General features: G+C 38.6%; 1 protein-coding gene across 3 annotated transcripts in view; it reads right to left on the bottom strand.

Annotated features, from left to right (window-relative positions):
• The window catches only part of NELL1 (neural EGFL like 1), an 863,771-nt gene that overhangs the window by 431,601 nt on the left and 419,882 nt on the right, over positions 1 to 12,288 (bottom strand). The window lies entirely within an intron of this gene.

Raw genomic sequence — 12,288 nt, 5'->3', positions numbered from 1 at the left:
CCTGCTCTGACTCCTGCCAGGCCTTCCACTGGCAAAGTCTCTCCTCGTGGTTCCAACAATAACAAAATGCTATTTCACAGCTCCGAAGCCACTAACTCAAACTTTTCTTTGGTCACCCCAGCCTGAAGTGCTACCTTTCCTCTGACCATAGCACTTAGACCACAGCACCACTCATAACACTTAGAATCATAAATTTTAAAAGGCCTGAAAACAGAGGTCTCCACCCTCATTTTACCAAAGAAGAAAGTGGACAGTTATGTATTTTGTCCAAAGTCATAAAACTCATAATAGTTCAAGCTGAGATTTCACTGTGGGTCTTCTGATATTTAGTCCCCATTCATTTTGTGATCCTCCATCACCTCTCTTCCCCTCCCCTTGCCCCCAGTACAGGCTAATCCTTGAGGAAGGGCACAGCTGGTAGCAGTTATCATTACACTGTCAGCAACTGTGTTGCTGCTTGGGCTCTGTGGGCACCAGTTTAAACAAAGAAGCAGGGTGAGTGCCAGAGGGGTGACATTTGTCAACAAGTGTTCAAAAGCATCTACAAAACTCAGCGTGAAAAGGGCTTCAAAAGGGAGACCAGCTGTCCATCCTGAACCAGTGCCTCCCGTTCTCCTTCACAGAAGCCTCCTCATGTGCAAAAGGAAGGTTCTTTGATCACTTGTATGATAATTCCAAGTCACAAGTTAATAATGGTTAATAAAACATCACTATGGCCTGAGTCAATATGCAGAAGTCACATAAAATATTCAGTGAAACAAACGCTACCAAAGAAAGAGTATTTCAGTAGCACGTTCACACATTCTTTTAAAACATGTTAAAAAGTTGTAAATATAAAACTCAAAGGCACCTTTAAAAATAAAGTTCTACAAATCAAACAAAATTGCAGTTGCAATACTCCAAATGACTATAGATGTGCACTTGGAAAAAAAAAAGTAACAAAAGGTGCCTATTAGTATGGCAGGCATTGTGGTTAAAGAGAGGAAAAGCCATGATTCTTGGCTTCAAAGAGTTAAGAGTTTAGTAGGCCCTCTGAACGTCAATTTATAATCTAATATTCTCCTGTGATCGATGAGAAAACTGAGGTCCAAAGAGATAAAATGACTTACCCAAGGGCATATACTGTGTTAGTCTGGATTAAAATGTCTCTCTAGTAACCAATACAGAATTTTTTCCTCTCTATCCTATTCCTTTTAGCCAACTAACCATTGGCATTTGTTGTGAATGGTGACCCAAATTATTCATTTAGTATATGGATAGTAACATTGTTTCTAAACATCAGTTGTCAACACGATTATATCCACAGAGGCCATTTTCTGACTTTATTATTATCGTATTTTATATATATATGTGTGTATCTATACATATACACATATATTATATACTATTGTTATCTCTGTATTAGAAATTATTTTCCAAAGTAAACAAATGGGTACCATAGTTGGGTAAGCATGGACATCCTAGTTGCAGGAGAAACAAATTCAACATGAGGCACTGTGACATCTGTCCTCCCCTGCCAGCACGCCCTGGTACCTAGATGCTCAGTGTGGTACTATAGCCCAGGTCCAGTCAGGTTTCAAGACAATTACCTTATGTCACCAGATGTCCTCCGATAATCGCCCCTTCTAAGCCAAGGTGCACAGCTTATCAACGCCCACCAGTCTATCTATTACCTGTTGCTGAGCAGCCCACTTAGGGACCGTGACAACATGACAGCGTCAGTTCTGTGTATTTCATACACGCAGTCCTCACCTTTCTTCTAGCTACAAGAACAAAGCCAATCGATTGCAAAGCTCCAGAGAACACACAGCCAACCAACAAACACAAAATACTGACCTTCTTGCAAAAGCCTGTGCATGTTTGGGGACCAATCACATAATGTATTTGTCCTCGGCATTAAAAAGTCAGGGCTGAAACATTCTTTTCTTTTCTGAATTATTTATCAACAGCAGGGAAAATGGAATACCACAGACATAAAAATAAAGAAAAAAGCAAGGCTCTTTCAGCTCCCTGGTTGCTTAGAGATATTTTCTGGCCCTGACTCTAGAGTTGTCACATTTACCCTGTGGAATTAAATGTGGAGACCTTGTTAACAGTAATGGGACATGAGAATTGAATTCCCTACACGCTGTGTTCAAATGCCCCTTCGTGAACTCTATTCTTCTAAAAAGGGTATTGTCCTAGTAATGGCTGGGGCCATTAAAGCTTTGCTTGCCGTTTAAAGAAAAAAACACAGTAACTCCCCATTTAGTCAATGGCTCAAATTCTATCATCTTTAAGTCTTGGGAAGACAGCCATGACCCAGAGTCCGTGAAAGAAGTCTCTGCGGCATATAACGGCCACGAAACCCATGTACTTGATTCCATCGGAAAATACTAGAGGCAGACGTAGGGTAGATAAGAGCCAATGGGAGTTTACTGATTTAACAAGCCTCCTTACCTCATCCTGAGTCGTTGCGTAGATGACTGCTCTGCCCATCTGTTGTTTCCACAGCCTGGAAGGTCGTTATTCCAGGGATCAGCGTGGCTTACTCCCCTCACTTCTCTCATGTCTTTGCTTTTGTGCCCCTTACTGTGAGACCTTTCCAGACCACCCCATATAAAACTGCACCACTGCCCACCCTAGCACACCCATCTCCTTCCATTACTTTATTTCTCCCCATAGTTCTTACCATCTGGCATACTATATATTGATATTTCCTGTTTATTGTTTGACTCCAACTAACTAGAACGAAAGCTCCACTGATAGCAAAGTTTTCTGTTTTCTTCGCTAATGTATCACGACATCTAGAATAATACCTGATGCTCAGTAGATTTCTCAATCAATAATCATTTAATGAATAAAGTAATGAATGAATAAATCACTCTCTGGAAAAACCAGAATTTGATGTCCAATGTTACAGGAAGCAAGGAAAACCATGGTAAATGTTATTTCTAGAGTAGACCCAGTAACAGGAAGAGGTCTGTCCCGGTGGCATTTTTTCCCAATGTTTTTTATTGTGGTAAAGTACACATAACATAAAACTTGCCACTATAACCATTTCAATTGTACAGTTTAGTGGTATTAAATACTACATTCATATTGTTGTGCAATCATCACTATCATCCAGCTCCAGAACTCTTTTCATCTTGTAAAACTGAACCTATATACCCACTAAACAATAACTCCCCAGCCTGTAACAACCACCCTTTTACTTTCTGTCTCTATGAATTTCACAACTCGAGATTCTACATATAGTGGAATCATTCTGTATTTGTCCTTTTGTGACTGGCTTATTTCACTTAGTATAATGTTCCCTGTGGTTCATCCATGTTGTATGTGTCAGAATGTCCCTCCTTTTTAAGGCTGAATGGTACTCCATTGTATGGATATACTGCATTTTGCTTATTCATTTATCTGTTGAGGGACACTTAAGTTGCTTTCACATTTTAGCTATTTTTGTGACTAATGCTGCTGTAAACACGTGTGCACAAATATCTCTTCAAAATCTTACTTTCAGTTATTTTGGGTATATACCCGGAAGTGGAATTGCTGGATTATATGATTTTTAATCTATCTTTAATTTTTTGAGGGACTACCATACCGGTTTCCACAGCAGCTGCACCATTTTATATTCTCCGCAACAGTACAACAAGAGTTCCAAATTTCTCCATATTCTTGTCAACACTTGTTCATTTCTGTTTTAACTCACTTTTGATCCTACATCCCTCATTCAAACCATCATTTGGTCAGATCAGTCATAAATAATAACACACACATTAATGAAGCAAATATGAAAAGAGAAAAAATGAAAGGAGATTCAAGGGGAAAAGCTATAATAACACACCCAAGAGTACAGAGTCAAGGGACAAAATGAGATGAGAAAAGAGACAAAATAAATTAAACATGTCCAAATAGCAGTGGAGCAAATTCAAAACTCCAGGAACTTTGAGAGGTAAGCACGATTACATGCCAGTGCTATTTTCTAACTTGCCGGTTTTCTAAATCCTAAAAATAGATTGAGGGCACTGCTCTCTGGCCTCACTCATGGGCTTGGCTCTGAAGCTATGAGCTGCTCCAATCTGTCCTTAAAAAAAAAAAAAAAAAATGGTTTGCTTGAGGCCAAGAGAAGCATGACAGGCTATATATATCTTCACTTGATCTCCGCCGCCGCACTATAAGCCGCTCAGCCTGGGTTGCTGTGACCTAACCGTCATTTAGACCACACACTCTCTGGCTGAGACAGGAACTGTCCCCTCATGCCCCTCTCACATTGATAGGCAAGGATGCTATCTGCTTCCAAACAATGCCAGGTCTTTCACGTAACCAAGTCAAATGGACCACCTGCTCGAAGAAAAGAATTTCTCTTAATGAGAAAATACCCTAAAGTTTTGGAGAATCAAAAAGCAAGCTCTCTCTGGGCACATTTCTTCAACAGTTCGTCCAAATTCAGAATCAAATCACTATAACATGAAGGTATTTTTTGACGCCTTATATGTCTCTAACATCCCAGCTATTTGAAATTCCTGATACGTTAATGCTTTCCCTACATTCAACTGATCAACCAGAATGGGAAAATGAATGCCAAAAGGGGCAAAATAATTGCTAGCTGATCTAGGAAGACTCTTTGAATTTTAAAGGATAAAGAACTCGATAAAAAATATGGAAAACACATCTCATAAACAAGACAGGGGCTCACTGGAGCGCCTGTCTAGTTACAAAGTGTTCTTAGGTAAAATAATTATGCAAGGGCCTGACACCGCCAAGATATGTGTTAATGCTACACAGTTCTTTAGGGTCCTATACTTTTCCCAGAAATGTCCTTTAATGAATAACACCTAAGAAACCCTGATCCCTCCCACTGCATGAACCTCTAAGCATGTGTATTTCCTGCTTGGGGCTGGTCTGAGTTTTGCTCTGTGACTCACTCACTCCCCATCCAAATTGAGGCAAAAACAACCATCACCATCCATCGTAATAACGGAAGACTAAATGCATGTATATGATAGACCCAAATGAAGACAGAGAAGCAAATGGATCTTAATACTTCTTCAATGTGGCAAAAACTATAATAATGCATCCAGAAGAGAGGATACTTTGCAGTCACGAACAGTTGTGTTTTTATGGAACTTTACTAAGTTGGCCAACGCTCGTGAAATAAGTAGAAACAATTAAAATATTAATTGATAGCTGCAGTGTGATTTCCACAATGTAGAATACCCATGTAGGCATCAGGTATTCAACAGGTAGACGACAAACTCGTTGTTGGCTTTACACATCTCTCTGTATGCTGTGATTTCACTCTGAGGACATTTCCCAACTGTCAAAACCCCATCCAGGAGTCCAACCTAGACCAAGCTTCTGACCCTTGTCCTGAACGCAATTTGTCCTATGGCTGCCCCTAAGGACTAACCAGATGCCAGCCAGAAGAGCTGATAAATGCCAAAGGTGTTCACAGTTTAGGGGGCTTCCTTTCTCAGGGAATAAACATAAATCTTTTAAGGGAGCTTATAGAACATATTCCAAAGCTCTGGTCTACAGGAACTTAACAAAACGAATGACTCCAGAGGTGATATTTTTCTTTAAATAAAGGAATGTATTCCTTGCTAGTTACAAACCATTGTGAATCTACTTTTTGCTGATCTCCTTAACCCATGAGCCCAAAGCATCTAACTGCAGGCTCCCAGAGAATCTGGACACTGTCAACAGAGACTGAGCTTCTAAAGACAAGGGGCTCTCCAGATGTATTTCAAAGAGCCTCGGTGTCCCTGGAAGTGCTTCTAGAGCCACTTGGTGAGAAGAAGGGAGAAAGGGAAATTTGTTGATCAGGTCTTAGTGCTTCAATATTGAGCACCATCTCAGAGTCAGTCATTGGGTTGGGCTTTTTCATGTGTTTAAACATTAAAACCCAACCTGCTTTCTTGGGGTTACAAACTGAGCCATAAGGCACTTAAGGAATCACACCTAGATCCCAAAGCTTATAAAGGGCAGAGCTGTGGGTTAAATAGGATTCTCTTGGACTCAAGTCCCAGGCTCTGTCTGTCATTCTAATAATGGCCAATGTTTAATGAGCCTCTGCAGTCCATATTACATTAGCATTTTAAAGGCATCTTCCAAAGAGCTCTGATGGAAGTTGCATCTGAGTCTCTGAAGGTAGAAGTCCTTCATTCCTATCTACCCCTACTCCAGCACTCCCAAGGGCTGTGGCTATGGACAATTCTCTAACTTCCCTGTGTCTCAAGTAAGATTCCTCACCTGTAAAATAGAGGTAGTAGTAGATAATGTTTGTTGAACATTTGCTCTGTGCTGAGCTCTCTTCCAACCACTTTAGAAATATTATCTAATTTACTCCTCACAAGAGTCTGGGAGAAAGGTATGTCCATTTCCCCAAAGTTGATTCAAGTTGACACTACTAATAAATGCCTGGAGTTGGGGCAGGAACCCAGGTCTGTCTGATTCAGAGCCTTCTGTTTTTCCCACCTCTACCCAGGACACCTCCAGGTTTGCTGTAGATTGACAAACATGGAGATGGATCTACGTCTAAAGCACCACGCACCCTATTACTTCTTATTTCTCTTATGCCATCTCCCACTCAACATCAAAATCAAACCCATTCAGACAGCCCCCTGTGGAAAACACATTCTCTCTACCATGTAGTAATTAACGCCCTTCTTTCTCCCAGCACCAGTGCTCTTTCCCACATCATTTACACTCACACCTCACAATTTAGCACCTATATGTCTTATAAAATTATGCTCCTAAAATGTAAATTGTACGCCCCCCGAAGAGACCATAATTTCCTAGAGGTCAGGAACCATATCTTAAAGAATCACAGAATTAGAAAAGTAGTAGCTTGCAAGATCACCTCTTTTTTTAAATAAGCTGAACTCCTTTCAAAAGAAATCTTATTTGGAATCCCAGCTCCTCTGACTGAAAACTATTGAGCTAATTAATCCTTAATCTTTCAAGGTCCAAAGGAAAGTGTTGAGACAGTGGCATTCATTCAGTGAGCTGGTGTCCAGGGTAGAACTAGAATCTAAGTTGCCTGATTCTCATCCAGTGGTTGCTTTTCTATGAAAATCCTGGGACTTTTCTGTCTCCCCTCAGTATCTCTCTTTGACTTGGCTACAGTCAAGGAGAAAAAAAAGAAATTTGACCAACTGCCTTGAATCTGGAAACCCTGCCAGAAGAGCTGAAGAAAAACAGGGCAGGTAGGACCTGGCTATCAGATCACCTTCTAGGACCCTCAAAGGAGGAAAACAGCATCATAATTGCAAGTACCCTTCAACTGACATATTGGACAATCAAATTACTCAGAAACCTGATGAAGCAAAGCCATTGCTTTTAATCTCTTTAGTTCAAACTCCTAATCTATGTCACTAAGGATGAAAGGCATTAGCACAACCAAGTCCTAAACATTTTTTTAAAATTTAATTTAGTAGGATGACACTTAGGAGATTTTTGAGGAATAAACTCAATGTCATCTTTATCTAGCATTTTCTGTTTTCTAATATTTTAATAACAGTTTTCTAAAACTAAAATGTAATACAGTTCACTGCATTGTATTCCATTCCACAGAAAAAAGTGGAAAACACATAAAGTGTAAAGAAAAGATATCACATATAATCTTCCATTCACAAATACTTTCTGATACCTATTTATCTGGGGGAATATTCCCTGCCTCTATTTCTATGTGTTTATGTATATCCGTAGATAATTTTTATTTATTATTTAAATTGGAAAATAGTATATATACTGGTTAGAATTTCATCATACTGTATGATGAGAATTTTCCATTGACACTGAATAGTCTTCTGAATATTATTTTAAAATTCATTGTATTCCAATATATGAATATATTGTAATTTATTCAATCAAACTTTCATTAGTTCATATTTAGGCTGCTACTAGTTTCTTTTCTTATAAATAATAAGTGGAATAAATGGGCACAATGAAAATCTTCTCACATATGTAACTGTGACTGATTGTTTCTTTAGAATAAGTTGCTGTAAATAAATATTTCTAGGCCTTTTGATACATCCTGTCAAATTATCCTCAAGAATGTTTGTATCAATTTATATTCTTACCAGCAATGTATGAAAAGGTGCCTGTTTCCTAAACCATCTCCAAAAATGGGTGGTTGACATATATGTAAATAAATATAATATCTATCCATATATCTACACAGATAGGCACATACATAAATTTAGTATAAGTGTCTAATTGCATTTCTTTTAATTACTACTATGCTTGAAATAGTTTTCAAGGCTTTGAATAGACTCTAATAGATGCTGTCAGTTGCCTAGACAACTATGGATCTACACATACATATCATATCATCTCCTTCCTTGACAATACAACCCAAGTATTATAAAGGAAACCGGGACCTGCCCCACCTCAGGGATAAATCTTGATTCAAGGTAATTCTATTTGCTTTTCTAAGGTATAATTTATTAATAGGCATATTAAACAATTTTGGCCAAGGAGACATGAAAACAGATCTGCTAGGGATGGATTTCTGATAAAGTTATCCTTGCTCTTAACAAAGGACTCTAGGAAGGAAATCCTCTTTTCCCTTATGACTTCGGGACATTGTTAAATTGAGATATGATGCATGGGGTTGCCTCAGCCATTCTGAGACCTGGAAGGGAGTTAGATCAAGTTTCAAACTATCACGATGAAAATAGCAAAGTAAAAAGTTGGAAACAATCTATGTCACTGATGATGTCATGGAGCAGCTGAATTAACTAATTCTAGAAACACTGTCCTAGACGTTTTGTTATAAGAGAATAAATTTATCATTTAAGCCGGTAGAGTTGGGTTTTTCTTAAATCATTCTTTAAGCTAAAATCATCCGAACCGATGTACTTACACTGTCTCACTTCATCCTTCAACAACTCTATGAAGGTGTACAGAGGATACTGATGAAGAAGCAGAGAACTTTAATGGTTTTCTAATTTACAAAGTAAAAAGGTGGCACTGCCGCAGCTTGCAACAAGTTGAGTTTATACACCAGATTTTAACCATGAGAATTTATAGCTTTCATTTGGCTCAAGAATAAGTAATGTATATTTTCAATACTCTTACATAAAGGAAACATAATCCAAAGATACTTCACTATGTCTTAGACAAGTGTGGAAATAGCTAAACATATATGCATTTACCAAGTCTTTAAGATGGAAATAAAGAATACATGATAGCTTGCTGGGTTATTAAAGAGAAATGCCCATTCATTGTGTCGACTCAAATGTGGGTATAAGCAGGGCTGCAAGGCTGGCCTCAACAGTGTTGTAAGTGCTAAAGCATCCTTAATCAAACCCCTTTACGTGAAAGCTTAATTGTGATTCTGCATGTACAACTCCAATAATGGAGTGTACAGAAATACTAACAAGCCTTTTATGATGAATTTGAGTCAAGGGCAACACAGTTCTTAATAGGCTTGTGCGCAAACACCCTGGGGGCAAGATCCATCATTTATTCTAGTTGGTCTGCAGCAGCTAATGTGGTTCAGGTCCTTTACAATATGTGCTGATAAAAAAACAAAAACCGAGAAACTAAAAACAAACAAACAAACAAAAACCTCTCAGTTAAACCGAACAAGGAAGCCAAACACCAGACAAATCCTTCATCCTAAAATATCAAGGGAAATGCCCTTTGATATCCTCCCTAAGACATATTTCCTGGCTTTAAGAAACCTTAGCACTATTTTAACATTACTATTGCTAAATGGAATAAGTTTCTGGTCTTTGGCTTTTCCAGGACTACATATGGAAAACTAAAATTGGCCTGGAAAACCAAATATTCTATTAATTTTCACCCCATGAACCCTGTTTAGAAGGGTCTCTTAATTTTTTCCTGTTTTCTCCTTTTGTTAACTTTTTTGTTTTGTTTCGTTTTGTTTTTCACTTGTGAAAACAGGTGATGGGCAGAGAAGCCCAGTCACAAATTTGTACGTGCAAGTGATGTAGCTTTCTATAATTTCTTCGTTTCAACTTAATGAATGGTTCTGAGCTCCTATTCTTCTGGACTAGTGGGGTAGTGAAAATGTCTCAGTCATTTTAAGGAGTCTTTGCTTTCATCTGTCTGTGTCATGGTTCTAGGAGATTCCAAGTAATCAAGACACTCGCAGAGAGACATCAGTCTGGTCCTTGGCCCGTGGAACACACAGGTCACCATGGAGATGTCCCATTTATCTTTAAGGGCTCTTTGAGGCATCATAACAGTCAGGACACAATTGAAGATTTGGGACCTCCCCATGAGACCCCACCTACAGAGCATCCCACAGTCTTTCTCTCCCCAGAGTCTTACACATCCCAGAAGGCAGCCTTGGAGGCAGAGCCCTTCCCTCAAGAAACCATCCAAATCTCTGCTTTAATTACCTTCTGCCACCATGTCACCCACCACCCATTCAAAGGAATCCTTTTCTAGTCTACAATATAGAGGGCAATTCTTCTTCTCTCTGATTCCACCCCCACCTCAATATTCCCTCCAAACTCTAACCATCTCTGCTCTACAAAGGCAAGAGCTCTCAACCGTGACTGCATATTAGAATCACTTGGACATTTATACAAAAACATCGAAGCCAGGTCACAACCCCAGACCAAATGAAAATCAAAGCCTCAAGGGGTAGATCCCAGGTATCGACTTTTTAAAATTCATGTCCTAAGTGATTCTAATCTGAGATGAGGGTTGAGACCCTCTACGCTAAAGGGTTAGAATTTTGGAATCCTGCTTTGGTACTTTCACATCCCTCCTCTGGAGGGGGAGGCAGGTGACAAAGTCTGTCTGAATAAAGGGAAGAAAAAATGAATATACCAGGCAAACAAATCAAAACAAAAGGCAAATGCCTCCAAAGAGCATCAGAGTTTTTAATTGGGTTTTGAAATATCCAAAGGTACAAGTCTTATTTTGACTTTTCTTATTCAATATATCAATAAATGTAGTCTGTTATCTTCAATAAAACGTTTTGCAGTCTAAAGCATTTGATAGAGCATTTCCCACTAAAGTAAAAGTAGTCTACAAGTCCATGACTGGAATTTTATTCTTATATCTGTATCACCTCTTGACTGAGAGGCAAGTAATTAGAACTTGCACCTTTTATGATGCCAGATAGTCAAAAGTATACCAGAGCAAAAGTGTCCAAAACAAGCACATACTATGTGCTTGAAAGATAAGGATAATCAGTGCATAATTTACTACTGTGCTCAACCCAGGCGGAGGATTTTCTGCTTTAGCTCTATTTCATATGGCTCTGCTCAATGAGAAAATATCAGGTATCTCATATTTGAAATGTTCGGTATTTCATCGACCTTAGTAGGAAAACGTTTTCCAGAAAACTAGTGTAAAATTTCTTTTACATCTTTTAAACTGTTATCTCACATCTTTCATTATGTGGTACTTACTTTAAACCATTAAATTAATAGACTGTTATATCTAACTTTAACTAAGCTTACTTGATTTCAAATACATACTTCCTTCAAGCTCTCTTCCATGCCAGTATCAAAAACCATAAAAAATCTCTTAGCAAGATAATGGAAATCACATATGATATTTGTTATCTCACTTGTTCCCTTTATTTCTTACCTTTATGGAAAGTTTTTGGCATAAAAATGGATGCTTACCCATTACTGTCAAGTACCTGTCTTATTGCTGCATGCTTTTATCGTAAATCACAAGTATCCTCCTTTAAAGCTGCCTGATTATTCAAAGGTAATGTCTTATCAAACAACCTAAACACAGGGAGTTTAACTGGGGATAAATGAAAGTCAGGGACCAATAAATCAAGCAGGTTGACCATTTCAAAAATCAAAGGGTCCAGGGAAGAGGAAAGGCCTCCCCAACCTCAATTTTAGACACTCCTCCAGCTTCAAAATTCATAAAAAAGCAAGGGCAACTCAGGAATCTCTTACAGAACAGAAAGTGATTTAGAATCACACACAAATTCCAAGGCCAAAAACTGCCCCAGTGACAAAGGTCCAATGTTTTCAATTTCACCAACAGAATCGTTCCTAGAAAAAAGTATGGAGCCTCATACAAATTACACGGTTATGTCAGGGAACCCCAGCCATCACAGTAATGATTAAGTTATAGCACATTTTAAAATTCTAGATAATTATTTTCCATGTTGAATCCTCAGAACTTTTATTATCCCATGACATATGACTTTTTCACTTTTTAACCAGAAAAAAAGTAGGAAAGCGGTAACATTTCTTTTCTGTTTGATACATTGTCTTTCCTCTCCAGCATCATGCTTGGCATCTGCTGTCTCTGGTGCAGCCTTTCTCAAAGAACTGTTGTTACAGCATAGAA

Source organism: Eubalaena glacialis, chromosome 10 (genome assembly GCF_028564815.1).
Source record: "Eubalaena glacialis isolate mEubGla1 chromosome 10, mEubGla1.1.hap2.+ XY, whole genome shotgun sequence".
Taxonomy (NCBI): Eukaryota; Metazoa; Chordata; class Mammalia; order Artiodactyla; family Balaenidae; genus Eubalaena; species Eubalaena glacialis.
Note: the sequence above shows the minus strand (reverse complement) of the source record. Positions and strands in the feature narration are given on the sequence as shown.